This window comes from Macrotis lagotis, chromosome 5 (assembly GCF_037893015.1).
Source record: "Macrotis lagotis isolate mMagLag1 chromosome 5, bilby.v1.9.chrom.fasta, whole genome shotgun sequence".
In the NCBI taxonomy this organism is placed as follows: Eukaryota; Metazoa; Chordata; class Mammalia; order Peramelemorphia; family Peramelidae; genus Macrotis; species Macrotis lagotis.
The window spans coordinates 248387042-248402268 of NC_133662.1; positions in this window are offsets into that span (position 1 = coordinate 248387042).

The window sequence follows — 15227 nt, forward strand, 5'->3', positions numbered from 1 at the left end:
AGGTGGCTAGGTGGTGCAGTAGATAGAGCACTGGCCCTGGAGTACATGAGTTCAAATCAGGCCTCAGATTATTACCAAGCTGTGTGGCTTTGGACAATCCACTTAATCCCATTTGCCTTGCAAAAACCTAAAAAAAAAAATTAAAAGTTATAGGAACCAAAGAGAGTAGGTTGACACACCTCTATCTGGAATAATGGAATAATTGACTTGACATTGGTTCATGGTTACAGTACTAGAAAGCTTGGGAGGAGAAAGATATGTGTATGACATCAAGACAATTTATAAAAATTAGTCATAAAAACAAATTATAATAGTCTGGACAATCACCAATCTGTAACGGATTCTATTCCTAGACTTCACCTCTTTATTAGTCCAGAATTGTAAAATGTCATGGCTATTGTCTATTCAGGTTCCCATTTTTTTTTAACTTTAGTAATTCAATATATGTCTTCAGCCTTATAAAGGATGGAACTGTCAGCAAAGGAAAGGTATCTCTGAAAAAAAGAAAACAATTGAAATATAAAACAATTGAATTGTCCAGTGATACTTGGGCATATTTACCCAGAAGCCCCAAGACACAGACACACTAAAGTACTTTCTGTATTTAACATGGTGTCTGGCACATGGTAGTGTATAGTAGAAGCCAGAATAGAGAATGTGACCTATGATTCCCCCCAGTTAGTGTAAACTACTGTGAATGAATGCAAACAGCAAAAGTACCTCTAACTATCCCATGGGGAAACTTTCACATGACCCTAGGCCATCCTTGACACTCTGCCTTCATAGTTCTTTTTTCATATAAGGTTAGTATGTAGATCCACCATTTTATCCTGCTGTTGCCCAGGCATGGTTTCTTGTGAGTAAACTCCCCCTATTAACTCAATTAATCCTAATGAAACTTATTTACTATCAAGCTGGCATGAGTTCCTTTTTCTTCGGTATCTTGGTATTCTTTTTGAGGGCATAATCAGGGCTGCATAGATCTGCCTTATTATAAGTAAGTGTTTAATAAATGTAATTGACTGATGTGATAGCATATTTAATAATACTTTATATTTGTGTCTTTATAATTTGCACAGTGATTTTATGAATGTTTGTGGTTCCTTCCAGCTCTGCATTTATGAGCCTGTGACTCGAGCCTCATAACAACTAAGTGTTGTAATTTTGGATGGACCGGGATTGTTATCCTCAGTTTTTGCAGATGTAGAAACTGAGGTCCAAGGATATTAAGAAACATGCCCAAGGTCCCACAGTTGATTCTAGCTAGGACTAGATAGATCTAGAATTTAGACTGGTATCCTCTCTATGAGATTGAATGTGATCTGCTACCTGTTCACACAGTTACTATTAGGCATGCCATCACAGACAATACTGGATAATGCCATCATTGGCATCATCAGTGAGTTTGACCCAACATAATCAGACACTGAAAGAAAAAGCAATGAGAGTCTTTCTAGGCATTGATCATTGTTCATTCTCAGGCCTCCAACTACTGAGTTATCATCACCACTGGAGTTGCATGATTTAACATGGATATTGATTGTATTTCCATGAAATTGGATAAGCCTCAGGGAAAATGGATTTATTGAGACCTGGAGATTTAACACTTTAATAAGTCTTCTTAGAGTCAGAGTAAGACCCAGATCAAATCTCAGCAAAAGTTAGAATTAGGTGAAATTTGCCTCCTATACTGCAAGGTAGTTGTGTATATCATTATTGCAGCATAGCCTTTCCTCTCTGATGGTGTTTCTGGCCAACTTCCATGCTCATCTATTGCCTCTTCACTATCTGGGCACTATATGAGTTTCTATTTTCATATTCTGTAGCTTTCTCTTCTGACAAAATCTACCTGCTCTGAGACCCATCTCTTCAGATTCTGCCTTCTCTCCTCTCCTATCTTTTCTTCTCTCCTCTCCCTTCTTTTCTCCTCTCTTCTTTCTAGACATCTTTAACTGAGTTGGACATCACTAACATGAGTAGTAGTAGCGATGGGGAACAAAATGACTTGGGAATGTCCAGCTATTCTCTGAACCTAATGTGCTCATTCATGTAGACTTATTCCCATGTCTTGAATGCACTCCATTCTTAACCAATAAGCAAGAGTCAGGAACTCAGGTAGAAATCACAAAGCTGTAAATATTGGGCTTGATATAAAAAAAATTCCTAGTTAACTCAGTGGATAGAGTGCCACATCTAGAATCAGAAAAACTCATCTTTCTGTGTCAAATCTGGTCTCACATACATATTAGATAACTGACCCCAAGCAAGTCACTTAATCCCATTTGCCTCAGTTTCCTCATCTGTAAAATAAAGAAATGGAAAAAGATTTTAGTATATTTGCCAAGTAAACTCCAAAAAGAATTATGAAGAATGGGGGGAACATGACTGAAATAATGGAATAACAGCAAAAACCAATTAGAATAGTCCCAAAATGAAGTGGGCTTCCTTCTCATTGGAGTTCTTTGAGTAGAAGCTTAAAGAGGCATGTCCATGATGATTCCTTATGATTCTCTTCTTCATTGAGCCCACATCTCCAGATGCCAGTGTGGGTCCAGACATTTATCTCATAGGATTGTGACAGTCTGAGATTTCTTCTAATAGAATAATTCTCTGGCATCAGCCATTATGAGCAAAGTGTTTGGAGAGGAGTCAGTCATTCTAGGAAATGATATTTCCTGGGGGAATAAACCTGACAGAATGTTGGAAGGCTCAAAGAACAACTTATCAATCAACATTTTATTTGGGTACTCCGTCTATACTCACCACTGTGTTAAGCACTCTGAATGATACAAAGGTCTTTTGTTCATGGCAGTTCAATTTTTATTTGGATAGGCAGGATGTGGTCACACAAGAATTCATGATGATATATAAGTAAATGTCAGAAAAGGTAGGCAGGCATTAAAAACTGGAGTTTAGGGAAGTCCCATGGGGGTGAAGTGATCTGGGATTGCCTTCACTGCTGTTTGGCTGGGTTGACTTCTGGCCTTTGGAACTTTAAAGATCTACTGTCTGGGAGATTCATGCTCTCCCTAGTTTGCTGGGGCAGCATATCTAGTTTACAATGTGCCATATTGTCATCTTGAAAAATAGAAAGTATTGACCGGAGAATGGTTGTGATGTGGACAAAATAGAGTGTAATTGTGCAAGAAGAGATGACAAATATAGGGAATACAGAGGAACATGGGCAAACTCCCATAAAGTGACGCAGAGAATACTATATACAAGGACTAGAGTAATGTAAAGGAAAGAAAGCCTGCTTCTGAGTCAGGATAAGGGCCAATCTAGGTTCCAGAGAATAGATCATAGGACCTGAGGTTAAGAGCAGGAAAGGATGCTAGAGGCCTCCCATCCATCCCACTCTCATTTTATAGATGAGGCAACTTAGGTAGGGTATTGTGACCAGTGAGTATCTAAGGCAGTATTCAAACTCAGGTCTTCTCACCATTAAATCCAAAGCCCTAGTCACTCTAGCACCTTCTCCTGGCAGAGAAATGTTTGGACTCAAGGTGCCGAATGTTGTTGATACAGCCAGACTTAAGCATGGTATGATTGGTTTTGATTAATTGTTTTTCTTTTGGTACAAGGAAGAGTTAAGTGCTTAGGGGATGGGGACTTTATGCAGCAATGACTACTTTGTAGACAAATGTCAACAATACAATGTTGGGGGTTTTTTCGTTTAATAAAGGGGGGCAGAGGCAGCTAAGTGGTGCAGTGGATAGAACACCGGCCCTGGAGTCAAGAGTACCTGAGTTCAAATCCGGCCTCAGGCACTTAATCATTACCTAGCTGTGTGGCCTTGGGCAAGCCACTTAACCCCATTTGCCTTGCAAAAACCTAAAAAAGTAAAATAAAATAAAATAAAAAAAAGGAGGAGAACTAGGTGGGGCAGTGTATAGAGAACTGACCCTGGAGTCAGGAGGATCTGAGTTCTAATCCAGACTCAGACACATAATAATTACCTAACCATGGCCTTGGGCAAGTCACTTGTAAAAAAAAAAGAAAAGAAAAGAAAATGAGGACTAATTATCAGGAATCAACCCATCAACATGCTACTACCTGGATATTCAGCATTATAAATTCCTTTAATTGCAAAAAAAACCAGTATGGTGGAGCATGGCTTTTAGAAGATAACTGGACCCTGAGATTCCATTTTCAAGCATCTGAAATCACAGGATCATAGATTTAGTAGTTAATTCAATTCAATTTGAAGATGAGCAAATAAGCCCAGATTGTTTAACTGAGATGCCTGAAGTCCCACAATCAGTAAGGAACAGGGTCAGGTCCTTTGATTATACATCTACCATTCCTTTCACTGCACCCTGACTTGAGCCTATTTGACTTGACTTTGGAGATAATAAAGAACAGAGGAATCAGTGTGGGGTTGAGCTTGTACCTTGACTCCCCCCACCCCCATCATGGGATGCATTATAGGCAGGCCCAATGCTGCACCTGCTTTCATGGGTTAAGATCTATTTGATGAACTATAATACAATAAAGATGGTCCCATTCAGAGCCCACTACATATTTGCATAATCAAATTCCTGCTACTCACCTACAGAAACCTCCTGTACTTCAGTGACTTAGTAAGTGGTTAAGAGAAACTTGTAAGAGGTGGTGAAAATCCCAACAATAGTATGAAGGCATAGGTCCTGGCGAAGGGGAGCATTTTCTAACCCACTCAGCAGCTTCAAGGTCCTTTATTTATAGGTAAAATAGAGAAACTGGAAAATTTTCTAGTCAATTTTCTCTTTTTCTTAATTTCCTCTCACCTTAGGGCTCTCCCTATCTGAAGCCAATCTGCTCTCCTTCCATTTTTCCCATTCTTTTTTATCCTATGATCCACTCTCCTTGCTCAGGGACTGATGTTTACCTAATCAGCAGTCGGGTGTCTCCATAGACAAGAGTGCTGAGTCTTGGAGCTATGAACTAATCCAACCTTTCTGGAGAACAATTTGAAATTATACCCAAAAGGCAATAAAAAATGTGCATACCTTTTGATCCAGCAAGACCACTTCTGCATCTAGACCCTGAAGAGATGATGAAAAAGGGTAAAAACATCACTTGTACAAAGATATTCATAGCGGCCCTGTTTGTGGTGGAAAAGAATTGGAAATTAAGTGAATTTCCATCAATTGAGGAATGGCTTAGCAAACTGTGGTATATGTATGCCATGGAACATCCCAGGAGGGATGGGAATTCAGGGAAGCCTGGAAGGATTTGCATGAACTGAAGCTGAGTGAGATGAGCAGAACCAGAAAAACACTGTACACCCTAACAGCAACATGGGGGTGATGATCAACCTTGATGGACTTGCTCATTTCATCAGTGCAACATTCAGGGACAATTTGGGGGTATCTTCAATGGAGAACATCATCTCCAGAATTGTGGAGTTTAAACCAAGACCAAAGACTATTATCTTTAATTTTTTTAAAAATCATATATTATTTTATTTTTTCCTTAAGGATATGATTTCTCTCTCAACACATTCAATTTTGATCAATTTTAGCATGGAAACAATGTAAAGACTATAAGATTGCCTTCTGTGGGGGGTGGGGGAGGGATGTAAGATTGAGGGAAAATTGTAAAATTCAAAAAACAATAAATCTTAGGCAAGTTACTTTAAGAAAAAAGAGTGCTGAGTCCGCTGTCAAGGAGATAATAGTTAAAATTTACCTTCAGATACTTAGTAGCTATGTGATTCCATGATCTCTGCTTGTCTGCCTCAGGTTTTCCCTCTGAAAAATGGGAATAATAGAAGTGCCTTCTTTTCAGGGCTGTTGTGAGAAGAAAATGAGATAATATTTTTAAAAGTTTTCACAAACTTGAAAGAGCCCTAAAAAGGTTAGTTACAGCTTTTATCATTGGGATTCTCCATTAGCCTGGACATCTGTCCGATAGTGGGTTAAGAATGTGTTCCTTCTTCCACACAATGTGAACTCATTCTAGGTAAGGTCTTCAGTGCCTCAATCCAATAGTGCTCGTCATTGTGGGGCAGAGTGAATGGAATCTCAAATCTCTCTAGATATGTGATCTCTCACTCCCCCCATATCCAGGGCAGGTCCCACCTGTAATCCAAGAGCAAACCACAGGACACCTAAGCCAAGGTCCAAGCAGGAATCATGTAATAGAATGACTACAGGAATCATTATGGTATTATGGACACAGAATGTACTCATAATATGAAAGCATGCAGTGCACAGTGTACAGGGCCTGAAGTTAGGAAGATTTGTCTTCCTGAATTTAAATCTGATTTCAGACACTTACTAGCTGGGTGACCCTGGACAGGTCACTTCACCCTGTTTGCCTCCATTTTCCTCAATTATCAAATGAGTTGGAAAAGGAAATGGCAAATCACTCTAGTCTCTTAGCAAGAAAATCCCAACTAGGGTTACAAAGAGTCTGATACAATTGAAAAATGACTGAACAACAGTTTGGAAGGATAAATCTGAACTGGAGCCAGAGTATTGCCAATGACTTAGGGCCTAAAGTGTCACCAGGAGATGACTACATTCTTCTCTGACCTTTTTTACTTCCTTTACTGAGAATTCCCCTGCCATTGCTGGGAAATAACCATTGCTCACCCTTGAGCAGCCCACCCTTTTCTGGATGCAGGCCTTTAGGTTTATTACAAGGAAAAGAAGCCAAGAAAGACAGGCCTCATGGCTCCCTCCAGGCTCATTTGATACTTTTTGGATTGGAGCAAATGGTGTTTTTTCTTCCTACCTGATGCACTGTGTTAAAAGGTTGTGTTGGCATAGCATTCCCAATGTCTGACTCTCTCAGGAGCACAAGACAAATTTCTCTTCATCCTCACTCTAATGCCATCTGTTTGCCATACTTTTGGATAGGTGGTCATATTTCTCAACCAATCCTTTAATTTACTGCTAACCTTGTACCCTTTGGAAGTGTCTGGAAAAGAGCCTGTCAGCAACATGAAAAGGAAAGTTTGGAATGAATCAACTGCAAGAAAATGGTGCCCATTCTGTTTAGGCCCTAAAAGGAAGCATTGCTAACTTAATGAATGAGCAATAAGTTATATGAAATCCAGTATCAAGAATGAAGAAACAGCTGAAGCTGCTGCTCAGAGCATGTGTTCAAGTCTCTTGTGGATCAAGCTAACTTTATTGCAATATTCTCAAATGGGAACTCCAGCTCTCATTTCATGAATCAAGCACCCTCCATGCCCTGGCACCTATTCCATTCTCAATTCCACCTCTTAGAGTCTCAACTTTCCTTCAAACTCAAGTGCCAACTTTACATGGAACCTTTTCTGATACTCTCAGTGGCTGGTGCCTTTTCTCCTATTATATATGTGTTATATTCATACTATACATATATATATATATATATATGTATGTATATTGCAGAATATGGATATGTCATCTGTATGTAGTTATGCCTTATATATATTTTATATATAAATAATAGAAGCTTATATATGTAGGTATAAACTAGTATATTTTATCTTCATAACTCAAGGACCTAGAACAGAAACTAAGATAGAATAGATGCCAAATAATTGCTTATTAACTAATCAATGTGCATATAAAGAAAACAGATCTGGCCTCAGACACTTAATAATTACCTAGCTGTGTGACCTTGGTCAAGTCACTTAACCCCATTGCCTTGCAAAAAAACAAAAGAAAAGAAAAAGGCAAAAGATTCAGGTTTTGGCACAAAGGGACCTGCATACATTTCCATTGGAAGAACTGGTTTGTACCTAATTAATAATTGAAATAATGGTTTAAAGTTCATTTCTCCCTTTTCCAGCCTCATTGTTTCAAGAAATGAATAACTAAAAGTTCACGAGAGGTTACTATTAAAATCAATCAGACGTTAAATAAGCATTCACTGTGTACCAGGAGAACAAGAGGTGGCAAAGTAGATGGAGGCCTGGACTCAGCATCAAGAAGAATCTGCTTCCTGAGTTCAAATCCTGAGTTCAAATGCTTACTAGGAAAGTCTCTTAACCTTCTTTGCCTCTGTTGCTCATCTGTGAAAAGGAAATGGTATTTTTTGTATATTTTGCCAAGAAAACCACTAGCATTTTTTGCCAAGCAAACCTCATTTTGGGATCACAAGTAGTCATGATTAAAATGAGTCAACAAAATCATCCACAACATGTACCAGGCAGGTACTATGCTAAGTCCTGGGGATACAAAAGAAGAAGACAAAAACAAAGACAAAAGACAAAGAGCTCCTCAAGGAGCTCACAATCTAAAGAGGGATACAATATGCAAACAGATAGGTTCATCTATGATATATACAGAATAAATTGAAGGTAATCTCAGAGAGAAAGTCCGAGTAGTTTTCATGAGTGGTCAGTGAAGGATGGGAAAAAATGCCCCTCCCCATCCCAGTTCAGTACAGGACTCTATCTTACTTTCCTTTCTTCTCTCACTTTCCCCTTGCATCTAAAACTTCTCTGGCATCTTCTAGCAAAAATGATGATTCTGGGGCTGCTAGGTGGTGCAGTGGATAGAGCACTGGCCTTGGAGTCAGGAGTACCTGAGTTCAAATCCGGCCTCAGACACTTCATAATTACCTAGCTGTGTGGCCTTGGGCAAGCCACTTAACCCCATTGCCTTGCAAAAACTGAAAAAAAATGGTGATTCTCCTTTCAACTGTCTCATTCCCAAGAGTGTCCTACTCTAAGGGATGATAGAATGACCTCAGGCAACTCTATTTAAGGAAAATGGCAAGGAACATATCAACCCTTCATTCTTACTGGAGTCTAAAGAATCTAGGAAATATGGTGAAAGAGAGGAGTCAGGAAAAGGAACAAAATTACTTTAAAGATCCAGTTAAATAACAAAGATTAATATAAGAGTTCCAGACAATAATAGGTATCATAAGACAATCAAAGACTATTTTCCAGTTGATGAGTAGAGTCAATGATTGCTGGAGGAATTTGGAAGAGGAAGAGATCACTTAAGACTTCTGGAGTGAGGGCAAGATGGCATGGAGACAATTCCCTAGGGTCAGCAGCAGAACTTGTCTTGTAAAACCTGAGGATTTTACTTCAGCATTGTAGACAGCACTTGTCTATAGCATATGGCAACTAATAAATCAGAGGGAGAAGGAGGGTTAGTTCTTAAAATCTGTTGCTACATTGCTTTTTCCTAAAGAAATGGTTAAAGTACAATGTGATTACTTTGCATAAATGTTAGCTAAAAACTAATGTGTCATTCTCTGAGATAATAGTTGTCGAGATGAGTTTTAGTTCCAAACCAACAATAAAAACATCTCTAAATATAAGCTATAAGTATACAAAGGATTTGGAGCTTTCCAGAGTCTTAATAAAAGATTTTTGAAACTGAGGGTAAAAATTCTAAAGGACTTGTATGGAATATAACTATCTACATCCAGAGAAGGAACTTTGGAGTCTGAATGAAGACCAAAGCATACTAGTAATTTCAATTTTTAAAATGTTTTTTATGCTTTATGGTTTTTTTCCTTCTCATGTTTCCCTCCTTTTATTCTGATTCTTGTTTCACAACTGGATTAGTATGGAAATATGTTTAACATAATTATACATATTTAACCTTTATTAGATTGCTCGCAGTCAAGGGGAGAGGGCAGGGAAAAAACTGTGGAACTCAAAACCTTGCAAAAAAAATGAAAGTCAAAAACTATCTTTTAACACGGTTGGAAAATAAATAAATCTATTAATTAAAAAAAGAAATGTGAATTAATCATCATCATCTCACACACACACACACACAGACACACACAAAGACATTTAGGGTCAAGTAATGAATCAGCAACTAGTTAGTGCCTACTATAGAAGGACATTGTACTAAACACTGGTGATAAAAATATGAAACTGAAAGTGTCCCTGCCCTCAAGAAGCTTATGTTCTATCATAGGAAAACATGTGCAGAATATATACAAAATAAAGAAATGGTAGATTAAGGTGGGAATACATTCAAAAGTAGGGGATCAGAAAAAGATTCAAGACTAATCTTGAAGAAAATTAGGGATTGCAAGAGGCAGAGGTGAGGAGTATAAGCACCCATACTTGGTAGATAGACTGTCTTTATAAAGGCATCAAAAATGGGACATGAAATATCATGTGTCAGAAAATAAGTACCACACAAAGCACAGAGGGGATTCATGTGTAAGAAGACTGGAAATGCTTAAAATTGTGAAGAGATTTAAATGTCAGGGAAGCCTTTAGTTGATCATTGAATCAATTGGAATTCATTAGAGTAGGAAAAATACTTTGGTGACAGTGCAGGATGGATTTGATGGGAAGAGAATAGAAGCAGGAAATCTATGGAAATAGTTCAGTCAAGGAGGTGCCAAATTAAAATGTACCTGGGTGAGTGGAGATAAAGGGTTGTCCCTTGTGGGAGATGTCATGGAGATAGGTACATGAAGACTTTACAAATGTGAGGGTGGATAGGGGTAGGAGAAAGAAAGTTCAAGATGACACCAAGGTTGAGATCCTATATGACTGAATGAAATCATATATATGAGGAGAAGGTTTTGGTGGTGGTGGGGAGGAGTAAAGATAATGAGCTCAATTGCAGATATGTTGGGGTGAGACATTTCAACCCTGTACCAAGCTCCCAAGATGTAGAGAGAGGTGATGGGAAATGAGAGTAGCCACAAAAGTTACCAGCTATACCAATTGGTGCCATTTGTCCTGGAAATATTTAGTGGACTAATGGACCTCTTAGAGAAGTTTCCTCTTTTTATCCTGCAAAGAAGTAGTATGGCTTAACAGTTTCACTGAAGGACCAAGAATTGGGAAAACTTGAGTTTAAATTTCACCACTGATGGTTACTAGCTATTTGTCTGTAGAAATGTTGTTTTGCTGCTCTTAGCACCTGGTTCCTCATCTGTCAAATGCCGATAATAATATTTATAGTGCCTGCCTCACAGAGCTGCTATGGAGCTCAAATGAAATAATATATAAAAGATGCTTTACAAACTTTGAAATGATATGCAAATACGAGTTATTGTTTTTTTTATTTGTCTTCCTACATCTCTACTTTCCCCTGGTTAATTCATCATCAGAGTGAAGGAGAGCATCCTTTTATCCTATAATTAAATTTAATCTGCTCTTAGACTCACTCTTTTGATAGCCCCATCTTTGAAGCCATGCATCATCCAAACACCTCACTATAATGATATATTGGCCCAATAATGCTTGGATGCTTTAGGAGAGTGATGAGGCTGCACTGAGCATTAGCCTAGAGAGGGATCTCTTAATCCCATAAAAATCCAAAAGAGAGTCTATCTGGGAAAGTTGACACTCAGCATGTGTATCAAGTATTGGTTCTCTGGAGACAGAGCCCCTGAAAGCTGAGGCTGACCACTGAGATACAGGGTCCTTACATCAGAAGAAAGTCATGTGCTTAGGGCTAGGGTTGGGAATTAGCAAGTTATTAAGAAGAAACAATTTCTTTCATGATAGGATGCTTTGATAAACTCTTCTATGTGGAAAAGTAGCTTTTAATGACTTTACATTTTTTCCAGTGTTAGCAACAAAGGGCAGCAAAGTCAAAGATCACCAGGACTGCATTTACCTGCATGAATTTCTTTCCTTCCATTGTAAAGGTATAACCAAACTGTATAATGGATCCATGCCAGTAGTCACCCATTTATATTCCAGTAATGGATGCCAAAGGTCTCATCTATAATTCTAGACTCTTGCACAGTTTCCATTTAAAAGACCCTCCAAAAAAGAGAGTTCATCATTAAATTGTTAAAAATCTAAGGTGACTGATCTCTGAATGAATATGAAGGCAAAAGCAAGGTTTCCTGTGTGATTCTCCTGATATGAAAGAAAGTATTGTACAATAATCAGGGGATATGAGAATAAGCTTCATTTATGGAAATGTTAGTGAGAGTGAGCTGGAGTGCAGCTTTGTCATCACTCTGTATCCAGAGTGTTGGTGCATGATTTTCTGTTTGCAGAGTGTGCCCTCAATGCCGTCTCTGAAGCTGAGATGCAACAAAACATAGATAGATTTTCTGCTATTTGTGCTCATTTTTGTCTAATAATTAACACCAAGAAAACCCAGGTGCTCCATCAGCCAGCACCATACTATCCATATGTGGAACCATTGATTACAGCAAATGGAGAAGTTTTGAAGACTGTTCACTTACTTTGGCAGTGTCCTTTCCAAGGAGGTACACATCGACTGACACACACGTTGCCAGATCTAGTTCAGTATTTGGGAGGCTCCTAAAGAAAGTGTGGGAGAGAATAGGTATTAGACTGATGACCAAACTGAAGGTTGACAGAGCCGTGGTGCTGACCTCATGGCTATATGCCTTTGAAAGCTGGATAGTCCACCAGTGCCATGTCAGGAAACTGAATCTCTTCCATTTAAATTGTTCTGGGAAGATTCTGAAGATCACCTGGCAGAAGATGCCAGACACTGAGGTCTTTTCTGGACCTAAACTGCCTAGCACTCCAACATTACTACAAAGAGTGCAACTATGAGGGACTGGACATGCTGTTAGAATGCCAGATGTATGCTTGCCAAAAGGAATTATTTTATAGAGAACTCACACAAGGAAGTGATACCAAGGCACCCTAAAGGTCTCATTGAAGAGCTTAAGAATTGATTGTACAGCATGGGAGACACTGGTACGGGACTGCCCGGCATGGTATGCCCTCATTAGTGAGGGGGTTGCACTCTATGAGAAGGGCAGAGTTGAAGCAGCTCAAAGGAAATGTGATATCCAGTAATTTGGAGCACCTACCCTAGGTATTCACATGAACTATTTGTGCCTAACCTGTGGTAGAGCATTCCGAGCTTGTATCTGTTTGATCAGTCATAGTTGGACACACTTGCCTCAAACATAGTAATGTTATTTTGGTCTTCTTGGATAACAAAGGACAAAAACCAACCAACCAATCAATGAAACTGAACTGCAGTTAAGCTGTTGTCATCACTCTGTATCCAGAAACTTGGGAGCCTGGAAATCTAAGGAAGATAAGTGAAAGTAATTTCACAGAGCTTACCATACAGAAAAAGTCCCATGCTTCTTAGGTTCAGACTGCTTTGGGTCATCCACTCTGGCTACCACATACCCTACATCCTTCCCTCTAATCATTTTCTACCTCTTGCTCTGGGCCCATAATCGCCTGGTCACCAGTTTCCGGTACATGTTGTCTCTTTCTCCTGTACTGTAAACTTCTCAAGGGGAGGAATCGTCCTGCTCTTGTTTTTATATCTCAAGTACTTAGTACTTGGTAGGTACACAGTAGAAGTTATAGCAATACTTTTTATTCATTTATTCATCCATCAGTAAATTTGGAGTATAAAAGTCTAATCTGGGAGGGGGAGGGGGAGAGCAATGTCTGGCTCCTTGGGTCATATAAGGCCTACTAAACCATTTGGTGTGGCACTGTCAGGGCAACCATGGGCAGGATTTGAAATTCAATAAATCTAGGAACTTTTTTAGGGATGAATTAAATATTTGTCTAAATACATAGCAGGCTAATTTATATGTTGATAGTTTTTTATGGTCTGAGAATGATGTTTTATATATATATATATATGTATATATATATATATATATATATATATATATATATATATATATGTATGTATCCAAATGACCTTTAATAAAAAAAGGTTCCACACCCTGGTCTAGATGAAAAATCTTTCAAAGTCACTAGCTATCTGACTTTAAAGATTCTAGAGAGAAAATAGTCTTCTCTTTTCTTTTCTCATTTTATTTAGCCCTAGACTCTCTGTGTTAGACCTGGGGAGGACTTGGAGCCATTATCTCCTTTCAAAAACAATCTTTCTTCATTCTATAAGCCTTTCTCAAGAATATTAATCTAGTAATACTTATCTATGATCTGTTTAAGGAGACCAGCCATTGGGGCAGCTAAGTAGTGCAGTGGATAGAGCACCTGCCCTGGAGTCAGGAGGACCTGACTTTGAAGCTGACCTCAGACACTTGATAATTACCTAGTTGTGTGACTGTGGGCAAGTCACTGAAAACCCCATTGCCTTGGGAAAAAAACAAAAAGAATAGCTATAACTCTATGGTTTGTCTCCTCTGAGGAGAGAACATTCAGTACCTATCTGAGATGGAATCTATTTGGCGAGCTTTCTTCCTCTCTTAGGCACCTGATAGCCTCCCTTATGATCTCCAATATGTTTTTTAACAATTTCACAATTCATGAGCCTCCCATCAAAATGCATGTTCTGATCAAGGATAGGAAATAATACAAGATCACATATTAAAGAGTTGGAAAAGACCTCAGTAGTCATGCAGTTCTAGGCCCTCATTATCCAGAAAAGGAAACTGAGGTTCTGAAACTGATTAGTTCAAGGTCAGTCACAAAGATAATAAGCATCAAAGGCATTATTAAAATTCAAGCCTTCTGATGCCAGAGACTTCCCCACTTCGAAAACTTAGCTAAATTAGTGAAGATGATGTGTAAATAGGGACATCATTTGGAAGACTAATAGTCTAGGCAAAAAGTAGTGAATGTGAGAATGGAAGAGGAAAGGACAAATGTGAGTGATATCATGGGAGTAGACTCAGGTGATCATTGGAAACTAACTGAATATGCTAGGGTGAGAACCAAAGAGGTGTCAAGGATGGGTGATAATTATAGGAAGCCATCAATTCATTAAATCTTCCTGGAAATTCTCCCAGACTTGTGTCAAAAGGAATCTAAATAGCCTCTAATCCCAGTATATTCATTTTTTTAAAGAGGAGAAACTGAGGAACAAGGAGCTTAAATGACTTGTCCAAAGACACACATACAGCAAATGGCAGAGATATAATTTTTACCAAGTCCTCTGGCCTTAGAGCTAATCCTCTTTTCATTGTCTTAATTTAGTTCGCTATATGGAAGAGTTTATTAACAGAGAAATTCAGCAATGGAAATGTGTTATTTGCGAGGATGTAACCTTCTAACTGCTGATGGAGTCCAGAATTATAGGATTCTAGATCTAGAACTGGAAAAGACCTTCTGGTCAACTCTGCTCATTTTACATATGAGCAAACTGAGATCCCATGAAATTGAGTGACTGCCCAAGTTTAAAAAATGTACTAAGTGCCAAAGGTAGGATCTGAACTCTACTCCTCTGACTCCAACTTCAGTGTTGTTTCCACTGCATCTCACCTATCAGAGAGATCAATTATCACCTCGTAGAAAAGAGTTTAACATTGCCCAGAAGATTTAAGTGGTGACCTCCATGGTCTCTTCCATCTTGAAGGCACTAAAGTATTGAGGTTTC